General features: G+C 39.8%; 1 long non-coding RNA gene across 1 annotated transcript; it reads right to left on the bottom strand.

Moving 5' to 3' along the window:
• Window positions 1-13,304: 13,304 nt before the first annotated feature.
• On the bottom strand, window positions 13,305-22,389 carry LOC121132862. Its single transcript, XR_005869552.1, has 2 exons — window positions 21,922-22,389; window positions 13,305-16,193 (listed from the first exon to the last, which is right to left on the bottom strand). It is a non-coding gene; the product is annotated as an uncharacterized LOC121132862 (long non-coding RNA).
• Between the last annotated feature and the right edge of the window lie 4,484 nt (window positions 22,390-26,873).

The following is a 26,873-nucleotide window of genomic DNA, read 5'->3' on the forward strand; positions in this document are numbered from 1 at the left end:
TGGAGAGATAGCTCAGTAACTGCGTTGCTTACTATGCAAGCTTGAAGATCTGCAATCAATCCCCAGAGCATATGTGAAAAGCCAGACTTGCTAGCATGAGTATCCAACCCCAACACTAGGCATACAGAGCAGGGCAGATTCATGGGACTAACTGGCCAGCCAATCTAGGCTACTTGAATGGTGAGAGACCTACCCTCAAAAAAGGTGAATGGCGCCTAAGAACATACGAGATTGAACTCTGGCATCCACATGTGTGAGCATATATCTACACTCATACTGGCACATATATTCACATGCCAAAAATTAATTGGAAAATATAAAATATATTATCCCTAAAACCTCTACAAAGAAACTTATCTTACATGTAACCTGCTGTATTATTTTTCAGTTGATGCTGTAACAAACTGCAACAAAGTTCAGTAATTTCAATTTTGGTTTTGAAAACTCTGAAATACATTTTGTGAAGTAAAATCAAGACCAAGTAAAATCAAAATTTCTTAGGAGGCTGAGGCAAGAGGTTCACATATATGTGGCCACCATAATCTACATAGCTTAGTTGTACCGTGTCTAGTTAAATAGATACTTTAGAACATATCTTGTTTTAGGGTGGTGGTCTATGGAGGAGAGTACTTCTTAACCTAGCTCCAGAAACAGCCTACCTTCCATGAGCTGGCCATCTCCTGCCTCAGTTTCCATCTTTACATCTTCTTTCATGATGACACAGTCTTCTCAGAGATCCTTATAATTAGATTGAGCTCACCAATATCCACAATAACGTCACTTCACCATTCTTAACTTCATCACATTTGAAACATGCATCTGAGCAGGTGTTGTAGTTTAAAGGGGAGGTCCTTCATGATTTCCTAGCCTTTGAATACTTGGCTCCCATTTGGCGCTTGATTGTGGAGGACCAAGAGGTAGGGCCTGGCTGGAAGAAGTAAGCCACTGGCAGCATGCTTGGAGGCTTAAAAGGACTCTTTCCCTTTCCAGTCAGCCATGTCTGTTACTGTTTGTGGTTTGAGATGTGGGTTCTCAGCTGCTGCTCCAGCCTGCTACCTCTTCTTCATTATCATGGACACAAAGCCTCTGGAACCATAAGCCCAAAATAAGCCCGTCCTTTTATAGGTCACCGTGTTTTATCTCAGCAATAGAAAAGTAACTAATACAGCACAAAAAGTGGATATACAGGTTCTTATGATAAGGATGTGGACATATTGGGAGAGAATTATTCTATGTAGCACCTGCATAGAGCCTTAAGATAATAAATGAGTGTTGTTGAAGTTGCTACACTTGTGTTAATTCCTTATCGAAGAAATGAAAGTAGTATAGTTACTGTATCCTTAATATACTGAGAAAAGGCCAAGCATGGTGCACACCTGTAAACGCATCACTCAAGAAGATAAGGCAGGAGTATGGTGAGTATGGTGAGGTGCAGGCCATCCTGGCCTACATAGGCAGAACTTATCTCAACAGCAGAAAAGATCGAAAGAAAGGAGGGAAAAAGGGAGGAAGAGGGGGAAGGAAGGAAGGAAGGACAGAAGGAGGAGAAACGCATGGAGGGAAGAGAAAGGAGGGGAAGGGAGAGAGAAGGGTGGCAAGGGAGGAGAAGTAGCAAAGATGAAATAAAACTTCATAGAATTTAAACATGTACTGTAGCCATATGCATCATTTCTAGATTGAACATTGGTGTGGAAATCATTGTACCCCACAATAAACATTTGCTCTCCTATGTGAGCTGTGCTCACTGCTTACTAAATAGCTTTCTTCCTACCTGTGAGTATTCCTTAAATAACATAGCCCAATCTCTGTGTAAATGAACCTATTTTACAACTACTTTCTCTACATCTTAAATTAATATTTTGGCATTTCAAAAAAATCTCTCAGCTGAGCATTGGTGGCACACACCTTCAATTCCAACAGTCAGGAGGCAGAGGCAGGCAGGTCTCTGTGAGTTTGAGGCTAGCCTGGTCTACAGAGTGAGTTTCAGGACAGTCAGGGTTACACAGAGAAACCTTGCCACAAAAAACAAAACAAAATTTCTCAGAAGATAAGCTGGAGACCACCAGATTTGGAAGCTAGAAAATGGAGCATCATAAGAAAATAAGGGAAGGCCTGCCCTCGGCTTCTAGACTAACTCCCTGAGTCCTGTGTGTTCCCTTTCACCGATGCATTGTCTTATTTTTGGTCCTCAGGGAACAGGATCTGAGACAAAGATGTTCACACAGGTGGGAACTTTCTTGAAGAAAGCTCTCAAGGACAAGATCATAAGGAAGTGAAGGAAACAAGTGGGACAGAGGGGAAACTAAACTGCTCCAGTGACAACAGGAGACTAAAGAGGTCACACAGGCAACCACACGGTGACAGTGACATTAGAGAACAAAGGACTAAATCCATAAGATTGATGCTAACCGGTCATAAGTGCAAGGATGACTGAGAAGAAATCGTGGCCTTTTGCAAGGCATACTTTGGATAAAGACACCTGCTAGAAAGAGACTTAACTGAGCCAAGAGCTGCCAATACTCCTGCAGGTAGAGTAAGAACAACTGGGTCAACCAAGAGAACTAAGCAACCAAGCACATGTTCCTTACGATGAACCCTTTGCATTTAAATAGCTTCTGTAATAAATCTGTTGCACTTAAAATTGCCCAAATGTTTTCTTAATGAAAATTAGAATAATTAAGGGGAACATTGCAGCTCCACAATGACTTCTGATCGTACAGCTCCCATCAGTGCTAATTTCTATCATTCTATTTAATTGTTCACACCCTCGGCTAGCACTATTGCTGAGTCACTTTGTGAGACCAGTCCAGAGTTTTCCTTTGGTTGTCTGAGTTTCTAAACACCACACCTTTCTCAGACCGTAACTGCTACACACACAGAGAGAGAGAGAGAGAGAGAGAGAGAGAGAGGGAGGGAGGGAGGGAGGGAGGGAGGGAGGGAGGGAGGGAGGGAGAGGGAGAGAGAGAGAACTGTCCAAGAAACATCCTAAAGCTCCGACAGACACCAAGTCTACAATTGTACTCTAGTCTCCATGATGACAATAGCCTTTCAACCTTTAGAACAATCAAGGTTCACTATCTCTGCATACCAGGTGAATTCTTTTCTTCTGTCTGTTCTAATGCCATAGGTACCAGAAGTAACTGCAACTGCTTAGAGTCAGATCCACTCTGGGAATGAAAAACTCTAGTTCCTCTGGATCTCACATGGGAATTGGGAAAAAGAACTCTCCCAGTAGGCCTCTGGGAATTGCGATTATTGAGGCCACTCCTACCTTTCTCTCCTGGCTCCTGGACTAATGAATTCTACATTTGTATAATAATGGTTACCCTTTACTGAATACTATAGAGAGATGGAAAAACCATAATGTTCCTACAAAACACCATGTTTGGATGGGTACCTAACCGACACCCTTAAACACCTGTTCTGTTATTCTAAAAAGATCAGCACTTTCAAGGAAAACATGTATAAGGGGCTTATTTTGGCTCACGGTTTGAGGAGACAACCCATCCTGGCAGACAAGTGTGTGAAGAAGCTGGTTCCATTGAGTCTAGAGAAAGGAAGCAATGATAATGTTGGCATCCGTTCATCTTCTCCCTTTTGTCTTCTTTTGTACCCTGGCCCACATCTTCCCACTTTAGCAAACACAATCTATATACTCCTTCAAAAACAAACAAGCAAAAAAATACATAGTAGTTTGTCTCCTAAGCAATTCTAGATCTTGTCAAGTTGACAGTCAATAAAAACTATCATGGTTGTACCGTACTTCGGTAACTGCAAAATGAATCATTTGGTCCCAAAAATGTAAAGAAACAGTGCTATGTCAGCAGATCCCCAGCTATTATCACACAAATAATGGCATTGAGTATAACCTAGAGACAATGTATAAACACAGTTATAGAAAGTACTGATTCCATGCTGGACCTCCTCAGAGCCAAAGCTGATGCACGGTGAAAGCTAAGTTTTCCCAACCACTTATGAATGTGTCACAGCAGTATTCCCAATCAATAAGAATTATAAGCTCTAGCATTTTATCCTACATTATGAAGGGATGGCTCAGAAGTCACTAAATTACTTTCTAAATGGTCTTATGGTCCAACGAGCTTTAGTAAAATTTAAATCACACCACTAAGCATGCCATATTTTATTAACTATTTCCAGAGCATACTATGAGTCAACACACACACACACACACACACACACACACACACACACACACACACATGCGTGCATCCCTGAATCTCCATTGTTGCCAGTTCCTCTAAATATTTGAGTGCTAACCTATTATTTTCCCTACCTTTACATACAAGACAGTTCTATAATGCTGTTGCTAGCATTACCCATAACCTACAGAGGATAACATTCTTGGAACTTCTCAGGGAATTGGGTTCTTTACACCCATGACATTTCTTTGTGGTTTAGAAAAAGGATCTCCTGTGGTTGCCTAGCATATCGCTCTATCCTTTTGTCTTAGTCTTCTGATCCCTTCTGCTACTGTCTACCAAGCCAACTCTGGTGCTTCTTCTTCGTTATGATCATATGTAGCTGATTGCATAACCACCTCCCAGATTTACCTCCTTCCAGCACCCATAAGTCCACTTGGACTTCTGCCTTAAAAGTCTCCACAAACATCACCAAGTTGTATGCTATTATTTAATAATTCTATTTGTTGATGGAATACAGATATTCCCAAGCCTAATATGCTGATCTCTTATGTGTCAGAGACAAGCACCTTATTTTTAAAACCAATCACTTGATGTTTTGTTGTTGCCATTGTTAGCTTACCTGCTATTTGTGAATGACATCAGCAGTCCTGTAGTTTGGCATCAGTGCTTTCACCATGTTTATATTTAAGATCTAACAGCATTGGTCATCACAGCTGTTGTCTATTGAATGGACTGAGCACTGTAAATTATTTCAACATTTAATCTTCACCACACCCCTAATTACCCCCATTTAATAAATTGCTAAATTGAAGTTTTCCAAACTCACGCAGCTAACAAAACATAAATCCACATACGCTGGTAAGAGATACCACATGATTAACACTGACCGATAGTGCTTCCTCTGTTTCTCATCTCCCTCTGTCTGTCCTCGTCTTCCTTCCCTTCAGTCTCTCAACCTGCAGAAGCACTTGTTTGCTACAACTTACTCCATTCAGTTTGCATTTCCTCTTTAACCAGACTTCTTGCTTGTGCATCTCATTTATCATCAAATGCTTAGATAATGACAATATACTGTTCTGCCACTACTTTTTCATCTCTAGCTCAGTCACTAATTCTCTAGTGTGCCATATGTGTTAATTTCTATAATCGCCACTTTGCCAACAAGTAGCCTCATGTCAATCAAATGCATGTCCAACAGAACGTGATTCTCCTGTCACCTTAGCAATTACTTCTTTTGACATGTGATATCATTCCCCCTGACTTTCCTGTTACTTAAGCCCAAAATAGCCTCATTTATCTGCTAGATCTCTATTTTATTTATAATTCTGCTAAGACAGTTGCCTCCCTGACCTTCTTTTTCATTTCCGTCTCCTGTGTGCACCCCAGTACAAACACTTAAAAGCCGATCACTCCTCTGAAAAAAAACTTATTAACCAGTTCACTGGGTAGTATACATTATGTCCCAAACACATTTGCTGAGCCAAAAGTGACCAGACATAAATTACCATGCAAAGTATTATGGTACATTAAGTGTTTGAGGAAGCAGGGGATAGAAGATTCAATTATTAGGGTTATTCATTAAGGGAGATTTCTCAGAGGAGCTAGGTGTTGAAGAAGCTGGGGGAAAGGGATTCGCTCTGTTACCTGCTTAACTTGAAAAAGATGATAATTCATTTTCCCTTGTTCTCAAAGAGGGCCAAAGAAAACAATTCAGCATGGTGCTGTAATAATCAATCTGTGTGTTTAATGACCCTTCAGCTATTTTAATTTAGTCAACCGTGAAATCATGAATGTGTGCTTAAGTTCAAACGTGTAGTCTTTATTGTCACTTCAAACCCGAGAAACATCATGACCAATTAAATAATATTTGCTCCTCTTTTATCTGTTCATATGATGGACGTTTTCACGTCTGCTGAACATCATTTGCATGAGTGACTTATTAATGTGCTCAAAGCCACTTGATATTTCTACATGCATCTGTCCCATAGCACAGAATCATAATAATTAGGACTCAGGCAGAGTGATTGCCTCTATGTGACAACTCATTAGGTTAATAATACAAACTTTTGAGCCCCAACATGGTGGCACATACTTAAAAACCCAGCACAGGGAGGCTGAGGCAGAAAGATTGCAAGTTGATAACAAGTCTGGAGTAACAGGGTGAGATCTTGTTTCCAACAAATGATTAAAATTATTCCTTTTTAATATAACTTTCAGTGTCCATTTCTTCATCCATAAGACAGAAAAAGTTTGTACAGGGAATAACTGGTACCTGGTTTTGGGAATCAATAAAAAAAAACCCGGCACGAAATAACCTGACACAAGGACAATATTCACTAATCATTAATCCTGCCTTTTTCCTTTCCTCTTCATCACAAATTTGGTTATGAAAAATTTTATCCACATATTTCAAAAAAATAGAATGCAGTGTCTGTATAGAAAGAGAATTTTAAAATAAGGTTACTTCCAATTTGCATGTATTATAAATGTGCAATGGTATGCCTTGTGCCTATTTAGCAAATTGTGGTTGACATTCCCAAGAAAACTTAATACATATATCTTCTGTTGCAGTGACTGTGTGCTACCACTGTAAGAGTTATGATAGAAATAATTATGAAGATATTGCTAATCTATCACTATGATGACACTGTGCACTTTCCTACTGTTTTTCTCTCCATTCCGCTCTATTTAAAGAAATATTACATAGTTAAATTTAAGCCAGAAATATGGAAAATGTGCATATGTTAATTCATTGAACATTAAAATTTGGAAACATTACATGTCATGGGAGTCAAAACATGAAAGGATTTTTGAAGACAAAATGAAACCCAATTAAAATAAAAGAGTTTATAGAGAAGGACTGAAATCAGTAGTAACCTTGAGCTGGAAAAATTGTTCATGATTAATTTAATAATAAAATGTAGTAGTTCTTTGGAAACAAAAAATGTGTTTGGAGATATTTTTCACTGAAAATGGACATATATGGATACACAACAGAAACAGAGATGTCCATTTTCTAGAAAAACAAGACATGGTTTGGGGGAAATCAATATTGCTTGAAGAGCAAAAGAAACATGTAACTTATAAAACCAGATCCGTTTGGGATTCATTCCAAAGCCAGAGAAATGGCAAATGTTTACAAAAGTCTATACTGGCTATATTTCATGTCTCTCTGCAAATTGGGGTGGGACCTACAAAGTAGAGAAAAATGAATGTCGCTCTAGATAGAAGAAAACTCTAAAAATCATAATAAAGGTCTTATTATTTTTATTTTCAGAGAGTAGAAGTCTCATAGAATGTGCTAGAATATTTTCCTGACTTGTTTTTTCTTGGAGTTTCAGTCCTTGATAAGTCTTCCTCAGCAATTCCTAAAATTTTAAAGTTTAGATCGCTTTGCCTTTAAGATACTTTGGCAAAGGCTGTAATGAGAATTTTAACTCTGAGCAAAATCTCTTGAAGTTCTAAATGAGGCCATCAAAGAGAACATTCACCAGATGGAGCCAGTGATTGATCTAAAGCCTAGAGTCTCACTGTTCATCTTTTGTTTTCCAGCAAAGAGAAATTTTATGGATATTCTTTCCTCTTAAAGACATACATTTAAACATGTAGTGCATTTTTGGTCAGATCCCAGGAAAGCACAGGACACGCTAAAAGAATATGGACTGTCTTCAGTTTGGTTTTCTCTGATGCCATCACAAAATACCAGAGACAGAATAATTTATTTTTTAAAGACAAGATTTTTTTTGACTCTTGGTTCTGGAGGCTGAGTACTCAGGATCCTGACATAGCCTAGTGGAAGGAGTGACAGTATAGCAGACCACACAACGCAAGACAGAACAAGGGTGCTAACTGTAGTCTCTGACTCTTCTAAAAGGGACACAAATGCCATCCTGGAGACTCTACCCTCATGAACTTCATCTAACCTTAACTGCTTTGAAAAGGACCCATCTCTAAATACCACTGACACATGAATTTTGGGAATACAGGCCTGAGAAATGGCTCAGCAGTTAAGAGCACTGGCTGTTCTTCCAGAGGACTTGGGTTCAATTCCCAGCACCTACATGACATCTCACAACTGTCTGTAACTCCAGTTCCTGGATCTGACACCCTCACACAGACATTCATGCAGGCAAAATACCAATTCACATAAAATAAAAATAAATAAATTGGGGAGTACAGTCAGTTTAGACAGTGACCCATGTCTCAGCCTGTGATGGATCAACAAGTTCTGGACCTCGTTGGATGCTTTAAGATACAGCTAAATTTTATTACCTAGCTCCCTTCACACCCTTTCTTTGTTTACTAGTGGAGTAGAAGATGCTGGAAGTTGAGAGGAGGGCAGAGGCATAACTAGAGATACCTGATTTGCTTTATGACAATTAGGATTTTTATGTGAACGATTTCATGCTGAGCTTGGAGGTTGTTATTATTGGTCTAAATGTTTTCCATCACACCTCACTGAAGCCCTTGCGTGTACAGTCAGTCAGTCAGTCTGCGGAAAGGAGTCTATGAGGTACAAGCTCTTCACGGTGAGGCAATTTCATAAGTAACATATCTGTGTACTATGAGCTTAAAGGTTCTTAATGGTTCTAGTACTGCTGTTCCCAGTTGCACGGTTTAATCACAGAAAACACTGCTAGTAAGGCCATGGACCTGAGTATTTTGTTAACTACAAAAAGATGATACCTAAGCACTGTGTAGCCGAAATTAATTTTTAAATCAGTAGACTTTAAGTCGATTATCTTTCAAAAGGTAGGTAAACTTCATCCAATAAGTTGCAGGTCCTTAAACATAAACAACTGAACCACCAGAAACATGAAATGTTTGTAGATGTTTTTCATTAGTCTTGATGCTGGTTTTCTTATCTTTAAGTATCTCATCTTTCCAGTTACAAATTTAAAAATGCTGTCCCCAGAAGGTCAAATAAGAAAATGTATGTGTATAAACTGAGAGCAGCTGATCTCCAGATAACTTAATGGGCAACTTCTTACAATGGACCTCTTAGGAAGGAGGATATGAAACTCACAGGAGCATCATGGCCCATGACAAAAATGTTTCCCCAAAAGAGCAGCAGCCATACACCACCTATCCCATGTGGCTTTAATAACTCCTCTGGGGGAACACTACACCTCATCCCCTTGAAGCTACATACACCTCTGCTTTCTTTAATCCACTATGACAAAAATGAATAAATGTGACTTTTTAAGACAAACCCATAACAGTGACATGTTTTTCTACCTTACTTTTTCAAGCCCTTTGATCTGGGAGATACCCAGATGGTATGTATCCAGGTCAACAAGTCCAAATGGGTCCACGTGGGAGGATCACATATAGAAATGCAAAAAAAAAACATAGAAAAGGATTCACAGAGTCTTTTCCTTGGAGACATAAAGGAAGGCAAGAAAGAGGAATGGGGGGGGAGGAGAGGAGGAGAAGGTGTGACAGAGAAGAAAGGGGGCAGTTATACACTAACTTGTCTTCCAAAATGACTGTACTTGGAGACAAAGCTTTCAGGTTTGAAAACAAAAAAGTGTCTGTCTAATAGGACCAATGTCTATGTAAGAAGTGGTAGCAGAGAACTCTCTCCCAAAACACATGCATGCAGGGAAGGCCCTGAAAGGACAGAATGAATAGTAGTAAGTATATATAAGTAAAAAGTTAAAAGGCTACACTAAAAATCAATCTCACCAGCACCTGGATCTTGGAATTCTTATTATCAAAGTCCTAGAACACTGATATGAAGTCTTTGAGCCACACCAAACCTCCAGTCTTGCACCAAATTTCTTACACACAAAAGCTATGCAAAGTAATAAGACTGTTTCTCTCTGCAAGTCACTAAGATTTGGTGTGATTTGTTTCCTAAAAATGGCTAACTGGACACTGCACTTGAGGGCATATAAACATGTTTGTTTGTTTGTGTTTTTTGTTTGCTTGTTTCATTTAGTTTGCTTTGGTTTGGTGTTTTGGAAACAGTGTTTCTCTTTGTAGCCCTGACTGTCCCAGCATTCAATCTACAGAACTGGCTGGTCTAGAACTCAGAGATCATCCTGCCTGTGCCTCCTGAGTGCTGGGAGTAAAAGTGTGTGCCACAACTATTGAACATTAAACTGTTTTGCCAGCTATGTTTAAAATTAAATAAGCAATGAGTAAGCAGTGTTAGTGCAAAGGTTTTTGAACAAAAGATTATCTAATGCAGAATAGTTTAACCACAGTAAGAAGAAAACAGTTCAAGACGTGAAAGGAAAAAAAAAACCACACAAACTGAGGTAAAACTTGAAAAGAAAAATTTAAGATGTCAAATTAAAATCTCAGAGGTATGGAAGAGAATCACAGACATTAAAGACAAGATAGAAGAAATGGACATCTCAGTCAAAGAAAATATTAAATCCCAAAACACCAAGGCACAAAACATCCGGGGAATCTGGGACACTATGAAAAGACCAAATTTACAAATAATGGGAATAGTGGGAGAAGCTCCAGTTCATCCTTGGCTACATTTAAGACTAGCCTTGGCTACATAAGATCAAGGAAATAAAAAAAGAGAAACAGAGAGGGGAAAAAACAGTGAAAGAGAAGAAAAGGAGCCACAGAAGGAAGAATAGGAGAGAAGAAGGAAGGGAGACTGTCCTGGTGGAAAGGAAACTTCCAAAGACCCAAAGTGACACAGGTCAGAAATGCAATGTCTTCTGTCCAAACAGAAAATACTCTATGAAGTGCTGTTTATTAGGGTCAGCAACATAAGGCCAAGGTCGCTTTGATTTGTTCCTATGCTGAAAGCTTCTCATTCTTAAACCTTGGCCCTGCACACCACGTTCTGTATGCAAGCAATACTTGACAGCAGAGTTTCTTGAGACCAGGCTGTGGCACTTGACCTCCAGCTAGCTTCCACCTTGCTTTCCAAACTCCAGCAGCTTTCTCTGTTAGCTTGAGAGTTTTCCAGGGCTTTCTTATCCTCACTATTCAGTTCTTAAATGTCAATCCACATCTAGTTCTGGGCACTTTCAATGTAAAGAGTGTCAATAAATGCACCCACTCAGGTCTTTTCAGTAAAAGAGTCTAAAACTTTTTAAAGGCCAATCGCATGCAAAATAACCATTTAAGAAAAGAGAGGCTATTAGTCGTGGACTTAAGAATTCAAAGGGGCGTACAGGTAGGAAAAAAAAAGACAAGCCAAGACAGAAAGGCAAGTCCAAGGTCCCACAGTGCAGCCCTTTTCTTTGTCTTTGTGATTGTAAGCAGCCATTTATAGGAGATGGATTCTGCAATGAGCTTTCTATAGACCCAAATTCCACCTAGCCTTTTAACTATAATCCAAGTCAAGGTGAGATGACTGGCCAGACCAATGTTCACAACTCTTGTCCCTACTCCTTTTATTCTATAAATCTACAGTATATCTAGATTGGCCAGGTCAACTAATACAGGGTGTGTGGGAAAAAATTGAACTGAAACTTCAGCTTCCTGCAGCCTGAATGTTACAGTATTTGCTATCAAAACTTTTGTGGATACTGAGTAGTCATTGTGCCACAATTTCTCCTAAAAGGAATTATTGTTTATTGAAATAAGACTAGGCATGCACTTTTCTTTTTATAAAGAACACATTTCCTACCACATCTCTTAACTGGATCTCAACAGCGATAGAGGCTGTGGAGGGTGGATAATGCACAGAGTATAATACATGTTTCTTAATATGACTCACTTTCAAATACATGATGGGAGTTGAGTTCTGCATTGAGAATAAACTAGTACGTGGTTGTGCCTTGACTATAAGCCACACAATAGCTCTGTAGTACAGACAAACCCTGAGAGGAAATAGTATTAAGCCATGGATGATAAGCTGTGAAGACATTACTTTCTAGCTAGAAGGAAAATTTTCTGGGTTTTCAGTTAAGATAGGTGACATCTATCTTATTTTGCCCTCTCGGATTGTTTGCAGGCTGGAGAGGGAAGAATCAACCTTCCTGTGACTCATCTTAAAAACCAACACAATACAATTAGACAGGACAGGTCACAAGCATTTGCAGATATGCCTCAATGAGAATATAAAACAAAACAGTGCACTTAAAAGGTAGAGGCCTTCCCTTCACCATTGTGTAAGATGAGTATTAAACAATTATAAAATTTCACAAGGTGTACACTGATGCTAATACCATTGGACAGCAAATTACACATCATCTAACTCATACTTAATATTTCTGACTCACACTGATTATCTATGAATAGTATAACCTGATAGAAGGCAGTATCTGAGAATTATTGGGAGATGCCTCTCATTTATAACTATTTTGTCCTTAAGAACTTGGGGGGATAGAGGTTCTCTGAATCTTCGCTCACATATCTAATGTGGCAGAATTCAGACTCTGGCAGGATGTATAGTTTCTGGAGTCTCAACTCTTCATCTGTTCTATCTCTGTCCCTAAGCACTGATAAGCTGATGTGACAGTGGCTCTTTTACAAGTTAGCCATCATGGATGGCCTGGCTTCACCTGGATTTACTGCACTCAGTGTGAGAATATTTTAGTTGTGTCCTACAAGGTGTCATCCCTCTCTCACACCACATACTCACTTCGTACCTCCTATTTCCTGCCAATATGTAAAAAGTGACTTAGTCTTTGCCAAATGATTGCTTCTTGGTGAGATATTAATAATTTACCTTATAATAATTGTCATCTATCAGACTGCATTTTCCCCCCATAAGTGACTTTGCTGTTGTGCTCAAATCCAGCTAAATTTTTCATTAGTTGGATGAGTGCACTCTGGCACCTGTTTATAATGTCAACCAATATTTTTTCATGAAATGAAACCCTGGGAGATGACAAGAGTGGTGCTTAAAGAGATATATTACCTTTCAGAATGGGGGCTCTGTGTGCCTGATTCTCATAAAGGTATCCAGAGGTTTCATGGAGACATGTGGCTCTCACATGTCTCACTAAATGGTCACATGCTCAACACGGTGTGTCATCTTCATATGTCTTAGATGAAATTGTGCCCAATGCTTTAAGATATGGGAATCACCCAAGTGGGGGGCTTTATATTCCAATTTCTCAATGAAGGCCACAAAAGGTCTACACACTAAACTCTCACATTCAAGAGTTAAGCCTCAGAATTTAGAAAGCAAGCAAACACATTTTTTGGAGAATAATGGAGACATGAATATTTTATTCACCAAGTGATTATTTACTGCAGAAGGAGAAAAGTTATAGAAGACACACTATGTATTACACAGGCAACACAAAACAATCACTTTATAGGATAACATCTGCAATGCCTACATTTCCAACGAAGTTTGGGTAGTATAAAACTATTTAACAATTTGCAGCTCCAACTCTTTTCAAGTGATCCTGTTTAATATGCATGTAGACAATCTGAAATTCAGAGTTTTATATTAAATTTCAAAATCATTTGACCTAAAATATCTAACGTTTAGAAGCTTGGTGGATGCTTCTGAGGGCAGAGGTAGACAGATTCAATACACATTGCATGTAGCTGAGAATGGACTTGCATGCTCTTTTGATGCATGATCATTGTTTTGCCTTTTGATTAGAAGTGGCATCTGATAGAACTCAAGCAGTCATGCCATAATTGAGTTTTTCTAAATTGTAAAATTATAAAGAGATAACACATTAGTTAAATTTGTTTACCGGTACCTAACAATGCATTTGGCATATGTAAGGCATTCAACCAATGACTGTATGAAAATCTGGATGATTGTAAATTAATAGATATATGCAATTTATCCACCATAAATGCAAGAGCGAGCATTGTCATGAGAATAAGATTATGTCAATACAGTCCAAAATGCATAAAATTTACTTCAAAAGTATCTGAACTTCATTCTTTGCTTAACTGGAGCAAAAAATAACATGGGGCACAACTTTAAAATAGAACATTGTTTTGGCAAAAACTGGAATTTAACTATATGAATTTTGTTTAATTTTATAATTAATTAAACTATTTACATTTTCTTGCTTGCACTTCCTTCCTAGCATGTGGAAACTAATTTTTTATGTATTCTATGTATTATATATATGTGTGTATATATATATAATCACACTTTAACAGATACGGAGGTATGGAGGATGTTCTTTATGTACTTTTTTATATTCAAACTATTTTTCAATTCCAATTCTATATATCATATAGAATATCACACACATATATACATATATATATATGCCTACTAAATATCAAGACTATTTGGGGGCTCAATGACTAATACTTTGCATATTCTTCAAGAGGACTTCAGTTCAGTTCCCAACATCCATGTCATATGGCTCACAACCACATATAACTCCAGCTCCAGAGGATCTCTGGCCTCTGTAGGTTCCTGCATACATATATGTGCATATAACCACACACATACTTATAACTGAAACTAAAATAAACTCTTAAAGGTAGCTTTTCCAGTATCCTACTATCCTTCATCTACTACCATTGGGTAGTTTTACGTATTCTTTAATTTCATGTAGATTCGCAAAATAAATATGTCTTTGTCTGGTTAACCTATGACCAAGGAGTTTCATCCTTGTTGTTGCATGTAAAAGAATTCATCTTTTTAATTGGAGTACATTTCAATAAACACACTATTATCTGTCTATCCATTTACTTTTGAACAGCATCTGGCTACTTGCAGTTTTGTGCTGTTATTAATAAACTGCTATGAATATTTTTCTGTATGTTTTTGTAGATGTGCACACTAATTTGCTTGTGTATAACCAGGAGTGAAATTGCTTGACTACACATAGATTTAGAAGATTCTGAGCAATTTTCCAAAGTGCTTTTACAGTTTTGGATTCATGTCAGATATAAATAATCTACGAGTTCACATGCTTATCAACAATTCATTTGCCAGTCTTTTGTTTCAGGCAATGGTAGGGATGGCTCGTGTGTAACCAGGCACATGACAGAAGTCAGGCCTCCATCCTGCTATGCAGTTCTGTATCCATTGTTTTGTTTGCTTCTTAACAAAATGCTAATAGTTTGTCTCTTCTCTCCTTTCCTTTTGCCTTGTATTTGTAATTTTTACTATGAAAAATTTCAAATATTCAGAAAAGTAGAGTTGAAAATAAGAAATGTCTGTATATCATTTTGTCATTTGTGTTGCACAGATTTGTTTAAAAGACATAATAATATCCAACCCTTACATCATAATATTTTCCTATATAACATTTTAAATGAAAAATTCAGCCAATTACAATGAATTCCTAATGTTGGCTAACACCTAGTACGTAGTCAAATTTGCTCAGTTATTAACACATTTTTTTCATTTGTTCTGTTCACAATAAGACTTAGACAACACCGTTGCTTTGCTCCCATTCAGTGATACAAAAATTCAAACATAGGGGCCGAATGGATAGTTCAGTGAGAGAGAGCACTTACTGGGCATACATGAGGACCTACATTTGAAAGCCCAGCACCAATGCAAAAAGCTGAACAAGGCAGTGAGTGCCTGTCACACAAACATTAGAGTATGGAGATGGGCAATGTGGTAATTTGAATGTAATTGGTCCACATAAGCTCACAGGGAGTGGCACTGTGAGGAGGTTTGACCTTGTCAAAGTAGGTGTGGCCTTGGTGGAGGAAGTGTGTCACTGTGGGGATGGACTTTGGAGTCTCCTATGCTCCAGCTATGCCCAGTGCAGTTCACTTCCTGTTAACCTGTAGATCAAGACATATTAACTCTCAGCTTCTTCTCCAACACCATGACTACCTTCATGCCAACATGTCCTGCCGTGATGATACTGTACTAAACCTCTGAAACTGCAAGTCATCCAAGTAAATGTTTTCCTTTATAAACGTTACCATGGTCATGGTGTCTCTCTTCGCAGCAATAGAAAACCTAACTAAGACAGGCAGATCTTAGGATCTTGCAGTCCAGCCTAGTAGACACAGCAAGCTTCTTGTTCATTGAGAGACTCTGCCAAGGCAAGAAGCACAGGGTGATAGAGGAGGATACCTGATGTCCTCTTCTGTGTTCTTCAGGTCATGTGCATACATTTACACTCATGTTCTTCACCAACAGTCACACAATAACTAGAATGACAATTTTATTATTTTATTATTATCACCATTGTTACCATGTGACAAAACTTCATATATAACAGGTTTTTCTATTCATTAGCTCCCTCTAGTATCTAAGTATTATAGAGCATCCATAGTTAAACACTCAAGTATTTATTCAGTATTTTGTAAATTGCTATTATTTGTTTAGACACTGGAGGTGTTCAAGGGAGTTAATAATGTGCTGATAAGCTAAGTACTTCATCTTGAGGTGACAAAACAACCAATAAAAACCTAGAGTTTCTCATACAAACCTCCATGGAAATTTTAAGTGGTATTGGGTAAAATAAACATCTTCTTAAATTCTCCAAAAGATTACCATTACCTTCACAGCCTGTTTTCTCACATATGATTCCCATTCTTGGTGGAAATTGAGTAACCTTTCATTGCTATTATTAGTATCAGGCAAAACACCAGATAAAAGGAGTCTGTGACTGTTGTGAATAGAAAGTCAAATCAGCTATACATGATGTCCTCAGTGAAAATGGTGTTAGGAATTTATTGTTGCTTCAATTAAAATTTGTGTTCCTAAAAATATTTATGACACATTTAGAGCAACGTGAGAGCTAAAAGTTCACTGGTTTGTTGTTGTTCCATCCTATGCAAGCTTAGGCCACTAAGTCTGCTGGGAACAATAACCTAGAGGCTCAGAAAAGAGCTCGGGGTCCCCAGTTGACTTATGACTGCCACTATTGCTCATCATTGATCATCTCAGCTGTTGCTAGGCTTGTTGATTACCATATATCACTACTCAAGTACTTTACCTTATTCAGGGGTACACAATCTTTACTTAAAAGTAGGGAGGACGAGGGACAAAGTATCCTGCCTGATGAATAGATTTTATCTGTATACAATATGGGTTCTTCTCAAAAAGGGCTCTGATGACCTGTGTGTGTGTGTGTGTGTGTGTGTGTGTGTGTGTGTGTGTGTGTGTGTGTGTGTGTGTGTGAAAGCCAGATGTCAACCTCAAGCATTTTCCTCAATTGTTTCTCCTTGGTATTTTTTTTGCATGCTGGTTTTTTTTTCTTTTTTTAAATTTAAATTTAAATTTAAAGCTTGTTTTACATGTCAATCCCAGTTCTCTCTTCCTCCCCTCCTCCCCTATTCCTCACTGACCCTCTATCCCATCCCCTCTCTGCTACCTAGAGAGGGTGAGGCCTTCCATGGGGGAATCTTCATAGTCTGTCTTATCATTTGGAGCAGGGCCTACACCCTCCCCCGTGTGTCTAGGCTGAGAGAGTATCCCTCTGTGTGGAGTGGGCTCCCAAAGTCTATTTGTGTACTAGGGATAAATATTGATCTACTATCAGAGGCCCCATAGATTAACCAGACCTCCTAACTGACATCCATGTTCAGGGGGTCTGAAACAGTCCTATGCTGTTTTCTCAGCTATCAGTCTGGGGTCCATGAGCTCCCCCTTGTTCAGGTCAGCTGTCTCTGTGGGTTTCTCTAGCCTTGACACCTTTGCTCATCACTCCTCCCTCTCTACAACTGGATTCCAGGAGTTTATCTCAGTGTTTAGCTCTGGGCGTCTGCTTCTGCTTCCATCAGCTACTGGATAAAGGCTCTAGGATGGCATATAAGGTAGTCATCAATCTCATTATCAGGGAAGGGCATTTAAGGTAGCCTCTCGACTATTGCTTAGATTTTTGGGTGGGGTCATCCTTGTAGGCCTCTGGACATTTCCCTAGAGCAAGATTTCTTTTAAACCTATAATGACTCCCTCTATTATGGTGTCTCTTCTCTTACTCTCCTCTGTTCTTCCCCTGGCTTGATCTTCCTGCTCTCTCATGTCCTCCTCTTCCCTCCTCTTCTCCCCTTCTCTTTCTCCTTACTCCTTCTCCTTTCCCAGCATGCTCCCAATTAGCTCAGGAGATCTTGTCCTTTTCCCCTTCTCCGGGGGGGCCCATATATGTCTCTCTTAGGGTCTTCCTTGTTTCCTAGCTTTTCCAGTGGTGTGGATTGTAGGCTGGTAATCCTTTGCTCTATGTCTAAAATCCACATATGAATGAGTACACACCATGTTTGTCTTTTTGTGACTGGGTTTTTGAGAGAAGGGAGCTCACCAAGTCAGCTAGACTGGATGGCAAGCAAGCTCTCTGCCTCCCTGGAACCGCGATTACCTTCACACCTGGCTTTTACACTGGTGGTAGGGAATCTGCACTGTAGTCTTCATGCCTGAACAGCTGGCACTTTACTGACTAGCCATCTTCCCAGACCCCTCTTAATGCTTTTGACAACTCTCAACACACAGTGGTCAACTACCTCTAAACATATGGTCATTGTCAGTTTCCTTGCTGTCGACTCTGTTTCCTCGTGGCTGCTCCTGTGCACAAAGAGAGGTGACCTTCGCCAAACACAGCAGTCTCTCTGCTGAGTTATTAAAAAAAGGTTGGCCTTCCTTAGCCATTGTGTGCATGACGAGAATATAAGGTACCATTTTAGGGGGTAAAAAGCAGAAACAGGCTCTTCTGAGTTCACCAGTCATAAAAAGAGAAGAGAAAGTGTTATGAAGACAGGAAAAAGACAGCAGGATGAGACCATATGGACTAATCTTCTCTTGAATGGTCTATTCATATCCCTTGCAAGATATATCACTTGGATATATCTGCTTGCTGTTATTTTCTTTGTCTTTTGCTGAACTGTTCTTGCTGAGCACGAAGAACCAAGGAAACACAGAGAACATCTGGATGCTGTAGCTGGGAGTGCCTGAAGGTAGTAGAGTTCTTCCCTTCCACAAGTAGAGAACTATATACAGTACTAGAACTAGGAATCTTCACTCTTGTTCCAACAACCCCTCCCTCTCTTTTCCCAGAAACTCTGTGCCCTCTCCTTTCTCACACTCCTTACCTCTCTCCCAGGAAAAGTCATCCCAACGTCTTAATAATTGCCCCGATCCCTGCATAAAAGATATCACCTAGGTGCATGGGATAAGACAGAACAATCTTGGTTATCTGGGAGGATACCAACCTTGGCTCGCTGTTCCCTGAGTCTCTTGGCCTTGGATAAAGGCAGATGAGTTTTTTAAGAGCTGTTGGGAAAAACCAACTCTGAAATACACTCAGAGGAGCTATTCTCGATGATTTTCATATGCTTCAATCCCAAACACATTAGGAATGAAATCTCTGTAACTGCCCTTCTGCTCGTCCTCTCCCTGTCTTGGGTCACAGAATCCCAGCTCTCCATCCTGGCTTCTTTCTGACTCTGTGCTTCTATTTCCCTATTCGCTCAGTGTCAGCCAATCCCTGGTTTCCGCCCTGGCTATGTACATTCTTCTCCCATGGGCTACTTCGCTACGATTTGTCATAACACAGTCCACATTTTCTCATTCCTCTCTGAGCTTCAGCTCAGAACCATTTTCTACTTTCCAAAGCCTCCTTGGGAATAACATAGTGCTCTGGAGGAGTGTACCTCATCACCTGTTACCCAGCAGCACAGGCTCCTGTTCCTACTCTAAAGCCAAAAGTAGACACAGAATTCTAAGAATTGTGGACCTGTAACAGAAGTCTTTCTCTTTTCTCTGTCTCACCAGCCAGCTCCTAAATAATGACACAGAGACTTATTATTATTTATGAAAGCTTGGGTTTAGCTTAGGCTTGTCCCACCAGTTCGTATAACTTAAATTAACCCATTTATATTAATCTACTTTTTGCCTAGTGGATGTATACCTTTCTTTCATTCTGTATGTCCAACTCCCTCCATGTTACTGGCATCGGATGTGTGCCTAGATTCATGTCCTACTCTCTCTCTCTTCTCTCTCTCTCTCTCTCTCTCTCTCTCTCTCTCTCTGTGTGTGTGTGTGTGTGTGTGTTTATCTCTATCTCTCTCTATCTCTCTCTCCCCAGAAGCCACACCTATATGTCTGCCTAGCTATTGGCCATTCAGCTTTTTATTACTCCAAACACAGCTATATGTCTTCACACAGTATACAAATATCCCACACAGTAGGCCCTCTTACTTTAATTTTCAGCCAACTTCTGAATGGCCCTTGACAAGCCTTCCCACAGCCTGGGAGGATGACCATCATTTCGAAGAAAGGAAGCTAGAGTCTCATCAAGAGAGACATGGGGTGTGGCCATTGGGACATTCTGCCTAAATTTGCCTTCCTCTGACACATTACTTGTTGTTGTTTGTTAATTGCCTATGTTAGAAACAAATGTTAACTTTATCCCTCAGTCCCCTCCCACTGTTCAACATGGAAGTCTATTCAGAGAAGTGTGGGCCTGAGAGACTTTCTTATCAGTGCCTGGATAGGGAGCTAAGGGAGCTTCGATGATAAAAGAGAAAGTCCGTAGGCTGTAGCTAAAAAGACACAGCTTATGTGCTGGCTAGTCTTATGCCAGCATGACACAAGCTAGAATCATCTGAGAGGAGGGAGACTCAGTTGGGAAAATGCCTCCATAACATCGGGTGGCAGGCAAGCTTGTAAGATATTTTCTTAATTAGTGACTGATGGGGGAGGGCCTGCTCGTGGTCCTAGGTTCTATAAGAAAGCAGGCAGAAAAGCCATGAGGAACAAGCCAGTAAGCAGCCCCCCTCCATGGATTCTGAATCAGCTCCTGTCTCAGGCTTCTGCCCTGTTTAAATTCCTGTCCTGACTTCCTTTGATGGTGAACAATGATGTTGAAGTATAAGCCAAACAAATCCTTTCATCCCCAACTTCTTTTGGGTCGTGGTGTTTCATCACAGCAATAGACACCTTAATGAGAACAGCATGGAATCAAGGACATGGGCTGTATGCAGTGCACACTTGGTCGCTGGGGATAAAAGGATTGACCGCGACACATTATCTTTCATATACTGCTGTCAGACGGGAACATGTGGCTCACAGTGAAAACTGTAGGCACCTCCAGAAGACAGGCATGCCTCTCTGGGAGAAGAGCCAGAGACCTTGTCTTCTACTCTTTTCCAAGTGGGAAACCAACTCTCTATATCAACCTTTATGATGTGTTTCAGAAATCCAGGGCCAGTATGTGCTCAGGCTTAGTTTTCTTTAAAAAAGCCTGCTTGCCCTCAGTACCATTAGGGGATGTGGAGGTGTGGCCACCTAGTGGCAGCTTTAACTATAACACCACTCTCCAATTGGAGCTCTTCTGCAAGTGGGAGAGAGGAGAGCAGCTGGTCTAAGATATCTATGAATAACTGGTTTTTCCCCCTTAGAGACCACAAAGATCTGTGTAGTACATGAAAATTTGACTCTTCAATCTACTCCGTCTACTCCCACGGACTCTCCCAGAAGGCCGAAGGGTCTTCATATAATCTTTCCTCGGTTTTTGAGTTTCCCTAGGGAGAAGGACCCCTTACTCCCTCTGCTTCCTCAGTAGCTTCTAGTTATATCCTTTTATCGTTGATTCTTCCTAACTCAGAAACTACACATTTCCTCCAAATCCAAAAAAAAGATGAAGAGTTCCAGGTCTTGCAATCAGTTGCAAGTCCCCTGGGGCCTTCACTGGATATTAGTCACATGTGATGGAAAAAGAATGTCCACCTAAAATGTGGTTATTTAAATTCCTGTTAGTTTCACACCAGAACTAAATGATACGATCCTGTTGCTAAGGATGACACATGCCTTGGCCACAGGACATAGAAAAATCAAGCTCGAACTAGGCTGGCAGCTTTCTCCTTTCTGGCTAGCCTTCATATTGTTACAAGGTATTGTTCAGACTTCTGGAGAGCAGTTGTAAGCAGCAGTATTACTCACCTGTGGCCTTTGCATGCTACACTGCTGACCCCACCAGAAAAGAGGATTCTGCTGGTGCAATAATGACAAGCTCATTATAGATGTAACCAAACACTTTCTTATTTTGACCTTGAGGCCTGCTTCACAGGAAGGAATTCACATCTCGTACTGTAAACCTAGTCCAAAAAAAAAAAAAAACCAGTGGTAAAAGAGGCCACGGGCCCTAAAAGAGATAACACTGTTGTCCTTTTGCTAAATCGTTGTCCTTTTGCTAAATGCACACTGTTGTACCTGTCAAACTTCTACAGTAGTCAGCAGTGACTACAGAGACTCATAACTGGTTAAATACAGAGAATAAGTGACTATTGTATGAATAAGCCATAAGTGGAACACATTTATCAGCCTCTGTAAGGCTCAACAAACCTTGTGGAAGAAGGAACAGAAAAAACTGGGGTACAGAACAAAATAGAGAATTCTCAATAGAGGAGACTAAAATGGCTGACAGATACTTAAGAAAGTGCTCACTATCCTTATCCATCAAGGAAATGCAAATCAAAACAACTCTGAGATATCATTTTACTCCTGTCAGAATGGCTAAAATCAAAAACACCAAGGACAATTTATGCTGGAGAGGATGTGGTGAAAGGGGAACACTCCTCTACTGCTAGTGGGAGTGCCAACTGGTACAGTCACTTTGGAAACCAGTATGGAGATTCCTCAGGAAAATGGGAATAAACCTACCACAAGATCCAGCAACTCCACTCTTAGGCATATTTTCAAAGACTCACATTCATACAACAAGGGCATCTGTTCCACTATGTTCATAGCAGCATTATTTGTAATAGCCAGAACCTGGAAGCAACCTAGATGTCCCTCAACTGGAATGGATAGAGAAAATGTGGCACATTTACATAATGGAGTACTACTCAGTGGGAAAAAACAATGGAATCTTGAAATTCACAGGCAAATGGATGGCACTATAAGAAACCATCCTGAGTGAGGTAACCCAGTCACAAAAAGACAAACATGGTGTGTACTCAGTCATATATAGATTTTAGACATGGATGGAGCAGGGGGATGCCAGCCTACAATCCCACCACCAGAAGTCATTAGCTGCCTGTAGTTCTTTTTCTAGGTGTAATACTCCATAATATTTTCCCCTTCCAACTGTCCCTGTTGACCTGACTCCTCACTAACCTTAGCACATCCCCGGAAAGGCAGAAAAGGCAGCAGGGAAGGAATTCCTTTTTGCAATGGTGAGGGAGGTTGGGAGGATGGCTGCACAGAAATAGTGTTGTTTGTTTGACTAGAAATAAATACCTGAGAGAAGCTTATCGAAGTATCCCAGGACACTCTGCACTTGGGCAGAATAAAACTGGAACAAATATATGGTTATCTAGTCGCGGAAGAGGGACTCTTCTGAAATATTCAGAAGGTGACATGGGGCGGTTTCACATATGTTCTTGACGACTTCAGTCCCAGAAGACCTCTGCTCCCTGCCTAGGAGACTAAGCTGGACAAGACTGGTTAATATGCATTTTAGCATAACCTCTTCACCAAGGCTGTAAAGACCTAATGGTCTTCTTTATCCATGCCTTTACCAGACACACTGATGCATTTCTAATCTTCACAGTGAAGGTCTCAGAGGTAGTAAAAGCCTTAATACAGGAAATTACTCCCTGCTCAGGAATCCCCCCAAGGACCTCCAGAATGTTAATGACCCAAAGTTTACCTCACAGGCTTTCAATGCAGTGGTCAAGACAATGGGCATTAAATATCCTTTACATACTGCTTGACAACCACAATTCTTAGAAATGGTTAAAAGTACATACCAAACCTTGAAACATATTCTAAAGATCCTTCTCCAGGGTCTAGCCAGGTTAAATGCAGTCCACATCCTTCATCAAGGAAACTTCTCTACAACAAAGGGAGACCAGTACAGCAAACCCCATCTTATCAAAATGTAGAGTTGTGGAACCACTAGCAATGGATATGTCGACAACACAACTCCCACACCTAAGGTTCAGGGGTCCTTGCAGAAGAGGCTGGTAGGAATGTAAGATCCAGAGTCTTAGGAAGTTTGCTGTGACAACGTGTCTCCCAGGGATGTCAGAAGCTACAACTATAAAGTCAACCCAATGTTTCTTTCTAAAAATAAGCTGAACCAGGGTAACAGACATCCCACCATGGACAGGGGAAAGCTCATGACCCTCAACCCTACACAAAGAGCTACAGGCAATTAAGGGTTGCTGAAAGGGAGAGAAATAGACTTCTCCATGGAAAACTACACCTACCGGTTATTCCTTCCATACCAAATGATAAGCCCTGAAGACAAACATACAATTAGAAGATTGTAAATTTAAAAATGTAAACTTAATAAACTTAAAAAAAAGAGGCCATAAATTTGAAAGACAACAAAGAGGGGCATAGGTGAGGATATGGAGAGAGGAACAAAAAGGGAAAAATGATGCAATTATATTATAATCTCAAAATTAATAGAAATAATGTGTATATTTTTCACTGGAAATATTTTTTCTGTGGTAATATAATGCTCATGATCTAATAAAGCTTGTCTGGAGATCACAATGCAAAGCTGGCCACAGATATAGAGGCCAGACAGTGGTGGTATACACCGCTAATCCCAGGACTCAGGAGACAGAGGCTGGTGGATCTCTGTGATTTCCAGGCCACCCAGGGCTACATGAGAATGAATCAGTCTAAAAGAGAAAAGAGAAACAGAGCTCATGCCTTCAATCCCAGCACTAGAGGTTTATAAGACAGGAGTGGGGTCTCAGAGCTGACATTAAGTCTTGGTCAATTAGTCTCCAATCACATTGAGGACAGGATCTCTCCAGCTCTGGGAAAGGTAAGAGCTCTCTGGTGACTTTACGGCTTTACTTTTCTTATTTTCAGTGTGAACCCCAATATCTGTCTCAGAGGTTTTTTTTATTATTCATGCTACATTGTTCATATAATATATATTTTTTACAATTTCTCCTCATCTAACTCCTCCCAGAGTCTCACCACAACCCCTCCAAGCCAACTCTAAGCACATTATCTCTCCTTCTCTGTAGAAAGTAAAGAGGATTTTAAAAAGAGAAAGAGACAAACCAGAATAAACAATTAAAAAATCAATAAGAATAAGAAAAATACACACAGAGGAGAGATATCCGTAAAAACACAAAACCAGAAACCATAAAATACAAGAAAAAGACTAGTAAGACAAACAAAAAAATGCCCTAGTAAAGCAAGATGAGACAAAACCTCTAGAAAAATACCCTTAGGGTCTTTCTCTATTGGCCGTCCGCTGCTGGGTTAAACTGGTTCTATGTGAGGCGAACTTCAGCAGCAGTTTCTGCTGAAGTCACCAGTTAGGATGGAGGCAGAGGAATACAGGGACGGGGAAAGGAAAGCACAGTAGCTGAGATAGGAGCTGATCTTCTACAGGATGGTCTGTCCTTATCTCATGGGTTTCTCTTCCCTCCCTGTATCTCCTGCTGGGACTTCATCTTATCTTCTTAAGGTCTCTTCCAGGGCAGCACCGGGAGGAGAAAATCCCCTAGAAGTCACCAAGTTAGCAGGGCTGGTTTCAGCTGGTGAGACCAGATATCAAGCTCACAAAACTCCTCCCATTTTTTTCATTTGCTAGTAATCATTTTAAAATATGCTAACCTTTTAGATCAACTATCAGATCAAAATATAATTGATTATCCTCGGGACATTTTAGAACAATATATCACATGGTCAATGAGACTCTTGTTTTCTTAATTTTTTCTAATTATAGCCAAATCATGGTATGTTTCACTTCTTTAAAATATTATATTTAGAATGTAGAAAAACTAGAAAAAACACAACTTTGTTTCCTTGAGTTCTGTCAATTCCCACATTCCCTTTCCTCCTTTATTAATGAGGTACTGAGTAGTTGACACGAGGGTGAGAATAATAACTAATTAAATGAAACCATCTGGCTCAGAGGTTTATAAGAACTTAACCTGCATGCAGCTGTACCTTACACAGAAGGAGGCATGGCAGTCTATAGCCACTTGAGAGTGCAAACTTTTTGGCATCCCCAAACCTCCAGGAGAGACTCAGAGCGTCCCATGGCACAGTATGATTGGAGCAAGGATCTCAAGCCTTTCAGAAAGCCCAATCCCAGTATCAGGAGGCTTTTATGTTATTTAGTCTCTTAATTCTCATGCTAAAGTCTGTTGACCTGCACATTCCTGAATGCTTCCAGAATCTATGTAGACAGATTCACTATTTTCCAAATGCATCATTCCTTAGAAGAATCTGCAGCCCAGTGTGATATGCATTTCCAAGCATCCATATTTTAATACTGGAAATTGTTTATACAGGTGTCATTCTAGCCACATATGATGGCATGTGCCTTTAATCCCAACATTTGGTAGTCTAAGCCAAGAACCTTGAGTTTGAGGCTAACCTTGTCTACTTTGCAAGACTTTCTTTCAAAACACAAACAAAAACTTCTATGTGGAATTTAAAATAAACTATAATAATTATATATTTGCATATTTTAAGAATTCTAAAGTATTAGATCTTTAAAATAACTAATTCTTCCTTGCAATGTAGTTTTTTTTCCTTTGCTTCTAGTCTAGTAAACCCGGAAATTCCTTTTCAGATAACTCAAGTTCATAATTAGTTATTTACATGTCACATTAAGAGGGAAGAAAGAGCAAGCTTTAATTTCTGCCAGGATGTTTTTAAAAATGAGCACTAGATTCTGGCTCCCTTCCCCTGCATAAAGAATTAGAAATAAAGAAGATATTAAGCAATAAGATGGTGAGAAAGTCTGTAGAAAAACCCCAAAATCTATAGAGAGTGGAGATGACCACTAAGAATGAGGACACAAAAGCATAGTTGGCTTGAGGGAGCTTGGGGATCCAGCCACATTAGAGAAATATCTTTTCAACTTCACTCTTCTTCCTCCACACTGTAGTTAGAAAGCATTGTCA

The sequence above is a fragment of the Mesocricetus auratus genome, unplaced genomic scaffold (assembly GCF_017639785.1).
Source record: "Mesocricetus auratus isolate SY011 unplaced genomic scaffold, BCM_Maur_2.0 Super-Scaffold_100018, whole genome shotgun sequence".
Classification (NCBI taxonomy): Eukaryota; Metazoa; Chordata; class Mammalia; order Rodentia; family Cricetidae; genus Mesocricetus; species Mesocricetus auratus.